This window comes from Cryptomeria japonica, chromosome 3, assembly GCF_030272615.1.
Source record: "Cryptomeria japonica chromosome 3, Sugi_1.0, whole genome shotgun sequence".
Classification (NCBI taxonomy): Eukaryota; Viridiplantae; Streptophyta; class Pinopsida; order Cupressales; family Cupressaceae; genus Cryptomeria; species Cryptomeria japonica.
Window position 1 is genome coordinate 585043336 of NC_081407.1, and position 7403 is coordinate 585050738.

Below are 7403 nucleotides of genomic sequence, written 5' to 3' on the forward strand. Positions count from 1 at the left end.
ACCTCTAGGGTTTACAATGTTTAGACATCTAGTCACAAAGGTTTAAGTTACCTAGGTCACATTATTCACAACCCCAAATATTAAGGCACATAACAATCCCATTCTAAGGGAGTGATGGAAATAATTACACTTAATTTAGATAGCATCTGTGTAATCATCTCCAGGCATGTGCCAACACATGAGTCTGCATCCTATTAACACTTTCACAATTTATTAGGTCTAGGTCACACTTTTTGTTATTTTTTTTTTCTTGCTTAGATTAATCGCAAAAGAATTTCATCTAAGAGGATATTCCTTCTATTATCTTTATTTGATATAATACTTTTTATTTATTCCTTGTTCCTAATTTCACTCCTCGCGGTATTCTCCCTTGACACACTATCAGTGGTTCAACGAACATGATAGACGTTACACTAATCACATTACTAGGGCTAGCTAAATCAAACATTCAAAATGACCACTTGACTCCTTAAAAGATAGAAGTAAAAAGTTAAAATTGCTAAGTCCAATCAGAAAGAAGAAAAATGTCGGCAATCAAAAAATATTAAAATTAGCAACATGGCAAGCGCCATAGCTCAAATGAAAAGAAACAGAAATTTAGTGGTCCTTCTGTCATAAAAAAAATATATAAAAGAATGTACTAGCCCCAAGGTCACAAAATGCTATTCAAAAGATAGTCAAAACACCATCGAAATCAAAACTCAAAACAAGGTGACCATTTTAGCCACACTATAGGGAGTAACCGCAACACATCACCCAAGATCACACATCCTAAGTGCGTTAGGAAGTGATTATTAGACTCTTAAGGTTATTAGATTATTTAAACTTCTTTATTATCATGAAATATCTTATACACAAGAGATTACAATCATTGTATAGATCATGTTCCATTAACATTCACGTGATTACTATTATAGGCAACACTTTCCGATATAATCTGCTATCCACTTAGGATTATCAACAACCATAGTTATATTCTAACGGATGGATTCACTAATTCTACCATCCTTCATCCATTCTTCATGGATTTCCATTAAATATCTTAATATGTTAAGTCTTGGTTCAATGATAGATGGTAACACATGCATCGACACTTTATGTCTCACTTACTAATGGGGTCAGTAGTTCGGTACAAAACCGATACTTATATACTTAGAACCACTTAGGATTCGTCTAATGCAATCATATAATTTCATTAGAGACAACATTTGTTCTTTTATCACCTTTTACTAGCTCCTTACATCTTCATATCTAATCATCTATTTGTTCCCATCAGGTAGGAGCATGTTGCCAAATTACTAACACTTATGGTTAAGAACAATCAAGGTTGGAATAATTGTCAAGTACAATCAATAACGCTTGACAACTAATTCCTACTCCCTACATACTATGACTATTCTCAAATGACGCGGAGAATTGACTTATTCTCACCTACTCCACTTATGCAACTATGAAAAACAAGGGGGTGCGCACTTGAGAAGTGACACGCATAGAAACCAACACCCACCTTTTAATTTAAATTTTGATACAAAAGAAATTATCATTTTCCATATTACTTACTTTATATTTACTTGCTAGCCGATCATGACATATCACAATTTTTTATTACCTTCAATCCAATAAAATCACCTTATTATCATAATATCAAGTTACCCCATTACGACATAACATAAAGGTGTACAATAATTACTAATTTCTTAAGACTCCCATAATTTCCAAGTTCTCCCTTAGCTAACCACATAATTCAGCTCCTTATCATTGTACGCATGAATCCTTGTATTAGAACAACATAAATTACACTGCCAACTAATTCTCATTAAAACTTTGGTATTAAATATACTATCATACTATCTCCTTCCATATGCCTTATCCAAATTTTTATGTTGACTCATCCATACCTAATGTTTCGCATACTTTCACACTTAAGTGCCATAATTTTGCAAACCTCCTTTGGTTGTGCCAAAGTAGTAAAAATATGCCAAACTATCTTGTATCTAGTTACTAGTCATGATTGGGTTGCACTTTTCTCCTTAAGTCCTGAACGAATTCCCCTTTATTTTTACCTGATTATCTGATCATGATTCTTCTACAATCCTTGCACTTTAATAGGGATTCTGTGTGATTTCCAAACCATCTCTACTCTCTTCACAATTTACTTAGTCCTTTCAATATTATCTTCCCATAAATGAACTAGTTGTGACTTTATTTTGCTTGATTCCCCAATTATAGGACATAACTACGAAAGGACTTTAGGATTTATTGCAATTACGTGATTTAAACCAAAGAGGTTCATGTCTTCTTTCTTCTTATTTCAATTTATCTATAGTATTACTAGGGTTCACTTATCAAGGAGATTGTCATTCACCATTTCAGTCCTCATCCTCAAAGTTATCCATCACTAGCTTCTTTGCATTTATACGTGAATTCTCTAACAAATGTTCTCAATAAGTAACCTAGCATGGCCACATGCTTAAGGTACCTATCAATTAGGATAGGTTAATGCTTCTTCCCGAGATTTGTAAGAGTACATCTTAACTCTTCTTCATTGGTGCCTCAAATGGCAGTCATGATTTTCAAACCACCACAATTTCGCATAGCTTTAAATGTTAACTAGAATTGTTTCTATCTCAATGGTGCAGGAGCACCTAGGTCCTAGTTTTCTTGTTTTTAAAAATTTTGGTGTGTACTGACCTTAGCCAAGTCAGTAGTGAATAAGGACTCCAGGAGGGTCCAAGAGTGAGTATTTTGTCAATGTAGGTCTAGGTGGAGTTCATTTTACCTAGGGTTGCATTTTTGTGTAAATAGTGAGTTTGAGTAAGTGTTTGGCCTTTTGTTGGTCAAAAGTGCTAAAAGTTGGAAAAAAAATTAGAGAGGGTTAAATAGGACTTATAAATTTTTGAAATGTCATATGTGATGACTGGATATAAGTCTCTTAGGTGGGAGAGATCAAAAGTGCAAAAATCATAAAGTTGCAAAAAGTTGTCATGACAATTTTTGTCCTGAAATTGGTTAGTGGTTGATTTAGAGATTTCCCAATGCCATGGAAGGACTCCACACGTGGGAAAGATTTATAAACCCCCTCTTGCACATTTATCAAGGTTGGTGTACTTGGATTTTGAAAGCAATAATCAGAATACAAGATTTTGGACTGCACTTTTCATTGTTTTTGCCAATTTTTGCATTCTTTGAAGGTTTAATGGATTGAATCCATGAATCCAATGATGGATTGAGTTTTAGTAGTGTTTTTAAGGGTATTATTTTCATTTTCAAGCTTTGTATTTAGAATTTACTACTATTTAAGTGATTTGGTTCACAAGTAGCCAATTTTGGCTTGTAAATAGCAATTTCCTTGTAAATATGGTTGCCCCATGAGTCCCACACGTGCTGCCATCACGGCTAGTTGGGTTATGGTTGGAAACCTCCTTTACATTGTAAATATGTAGGCTCAAGTGCTGGAGAAATGTTTGGATATGACTGTCACCTCATTCTAGGCGAGTCCAGGAGCAACCCGGTTAGAGAAGTAAAGGTGAAAAAGTGGTGAAGAGTGCAGGGGTGAATGCAAGATCACCATTTCTAAATTTGGAGGAGTCAAAGGGGTTGGGGAAGACTTGTATATACAAGGAGGAGTCTTTAAGAATCCATTTAATAGCAAAACCCCAAGTTGCCTACTCACTACCGGTTAAAGGCCTTTAAAACCCTACAAACCCTCATTTTGGGGTTCATACCTTGTACGGTTAGACCAGGGCCTAAAACCTCAAAAATCTATTAGGCATGGGTGTATCATTGAAGAAAAGTTAAATTTTTTTGGGGGTTATTTGATTCATTTTCCTCCAAGCCCTAGAAAACTGGTCTTGGAGGCCTAATTAAGCCTAATTCCTTGTAGCCCTTTTCCGGGCAAGATTGTGAAACAGGTAGGAAATATTAAGGTTACAACCCACCAATGGACTCCATATGCACTAAAATCATGTTAGAAGACCTTATTACACCTCTACAACATCTCATATCAATTGGGGGTCATTATGACAAGTTGAGGCTAAGAGGCCAAAATTGAGCACCTGAGAAGCATAATGAATTGATAGGGTTCCTAACCAAAACACTTGAAGAAATCACCCTAGTAAGGACAAGAATCAAGCCCTAGAAGAGAGTGAGAGGGACTTGGAGGCCTAAAAAGCAACTAGGCTTGGTGATTTGGTGGAATTGAGCAACATCAACTTAGGGAAGTGTTGAGTAGGCTAAGTTAATCCTATCACATTGGTATCAGAGCCTACAAGATTTGGGCTAGTAAGGTTGATGTACTTGTTGTCAGGAGAGTCAGTTGGAGACAACATGGTGACCAATGTAGAGTTGGCCAAGAAAGTGGATGATCAGGAGGAAGAGAATAGACTCCTGAGAGAGAAATTGATTGCGTTGGAGAGTAAGCTTGGTGCAATTGAAACCGAGGCGGATGAAGTGTTGATAAAGGTGGAAGGAGAAAAAGGGAAGCGTAAAGAAGTGGCAAAGATAGACAAGATACTTGAACCTAATCCTATCTTAGAGCAAGAACCTTTCTTGAAGGCATTGAAGGCCTTGAGTGGCAAGTCACTAGAAGGGTTGCCATTGTTCACTGGCAAGATGGAGGCAGAAGTGGTCCTAGAATGGATAGAAGGTATGGAGAACCACTTTGAGTGTGAATGCATAACTAAAGCATAGAGAGTTAAGGTAGCCAAGTCCAGGATGAGAGGAGCTGCTCTCACATGGTGGCAATTTGTACAAGATGAGAGAAAGAAAATAGGCAAAGCACCCATCTCTTCTTGGAAATGGATGTTAGTTAAAATCAAATAAGTCTATCTCCCTAATGACTATGAAGTACAAATTCATAGGAAGAGGCAAAACTTAAGGCAGAAAGATTACCTAAATGGCCTACGGTGGAACATCCAAGAAGAAATCAGTTTGATGAGCCCAAAAATAGTCCATCAAACTTTTTAACTTGCCCTTAAGGTGGAGGAAAAACTGAAAAGAAGACATGACTCAAGAAACAATAGGGGCAGAGGTAAAGGAAAAGACAATAGAGGCCATAGAGGAGGCTTTGGTGGAAGAAGTTCTGAACAAAGAACACAAGGAGTGTCTAAATTCGCTGAGCAACAAGATAGTGGCAGCAATAGAGGAGGATTCAATAGAGGAAGGGGATCAAACAGTGGTTCCAAAGGAAGATCTAGTAGCCAAGGTAGATGTTCCTCATACTTTGAAACAATGAAGTGTTACAATTGTAACCAACTTGGTCATCCAGCATATAGGTGTCCAGAGAAGGGATTATCATCGCATGGTGGTGAAAGAAGAGTGAGCTATCTTCAAGAAGAGTCTTCAAGCAGCAAGACTTCCGAAGTTGCCTTGGAGTCAGAAGTAGGTGACAACTTGATGATAAGGAGAACTTTGATCAAAGAACCAGTTAGAGAAGAGCCTAGCCAAAGAAGGTCCTTGTTTACGATCAAATGCAAGATTTTGGATAAGTATGCAAAGTGATAATTGATTCAGGGTCCACAGACAACATTGTGTCAGAAGAGGTAGTGAGCAAACTCAAATTGTAGAGGATACCTCACAACAACCCTTATAGAGTCACTTGGTTGAATAAAGGACAACATGTTCTTGTTAATGAGCAAGCATGGGTGGATTTTACCATTGGGAGGTATACAGACAAGGTGTTATGTGATGTCCTACCCATGGATGCATGCCATCTTCTATTAGGAAGACCATGGCAATTTGATAGACAAGCTATCCATGATGGAGCCAAGAATGCATATTCATTCAAGAAGGAAGGAGTCACATCAAGATTTAGTCTATCCTTGAGGAAGGTGAAAAAAGGGCAGCAGGTCCTAATGTTCTTTTGGTGAGTGAAAAGTAGTTCTTAAAGACACTTAAGGAAGGTGAAGGTATAGGGTTTGCACTTGTGATGAAGCCCAAAGAAGAAGACAAGAAAGAGCAGCAATATTTACCACTAGAGGTCCAAGAATTGTTGAAGAAATTCAAAGGTATAGTAAGTGAAGGACAACTAGCCACCTTACCTCCTAAAAGAACCACAAGCCATCAAATAGACTTCATTCCTGGAGCATCCTTGCTTAATAAGGCAGCCTATAAAATGACTCCTCAACAAAACGTTGAAATTGCCAAGCAAATCCAAGAGCTCTTAGACCAAGGCCTAATTAGGAAGAGTATTAGCCCTTGTGCTGTCCCTACTGTGTTGGCACCAAAAAAAGGTGGTACTTGGAGATTGTGTACTGATTATAGAGCCATAAATAGGATCACCATCAGATATAGGTTCCCTATTCCTAGAATAGAAGATCTAATGGATTGTTTAGGGGAATCCAAGTACTTTACCAAGATTGTCCTTAAAAGTGGCTATCATCAAATTAGAATTAAGGAGGGTGATGAATGGAAGACTGCATTTAAGACTACTGAAGGTCTTTATGAGTGGCTTGTAATGCCATTTGGCTTATCCAATTCTCCAAGCACCTTCATGAGACTTAGGAATGAGGTGATGAAGGACTTCATAGGTAGATTTGTGGTAGTATATCTTGATGACATTCTCATTTTCAGTAAGGATAGAGTAGCACATATTAGTCATTTTCAAGATGTATTACAAAGATTGTATGATAAAAAGCTAACCATGAATTTGGATAACTGTTAGTTTGTCAAGCAGGAGTTGGTTTATCTTGGGTTTGTGTTGTCTCAAGGAAACCTCAAGATGGACCCCAACAAAGTTGAATCCATTGTGCATTGGCCTACTCCTAGATCAACAACAAAGATGAGAAGCTTCCATGGATTAGCCCAGTACTACTGGAAGTTTATTAGGCAATTCAGTGCTATATGTGCCCCAATGTTAGACACCATTAGAGGTGGTATGAAGGCCAAGTTTCAGTGGGGTGAAGCAGAAAACAAAGGATTTGAAACCTTGAAGGAGAAGATAGCTACCCAACCAGTATTAGTGTTGCCTAGTTTTGAGAAACTTTTTATTGTAGAGTGTGATGTAAGCAATGTTGGAGTAGGTGTTGTCCTAAGCCAAGAGGGAAGACCAGTAGCCTTCCATAGTGGGAAGCTATGTGATGCCAAGAGGAAATACTCCTCTTATGATCTTGAGTTGTATGCTTTGGTGCAAGCATTGAGAAAATGGAGACACTATCTCCTACCCAAAGAATTTGTGGTGTATACGGATAACCAAGCATTGAGTTTTCTGAATTCCCAAGACAAACTCAGTCATAAACACATGAAATGGGTGGAGTATATGCAGGCCTATACATTCACCATTAAGCACAAGAAAGGGCAGCTAAACCGAGTAGTTGATGTACTAAGTAAGAGGCTCTTGATAGTCCAAGAAATTCACTTGAGGAGCATAGGTGTGGACAATTTTAAAGACTTGTATGCAGAGGATG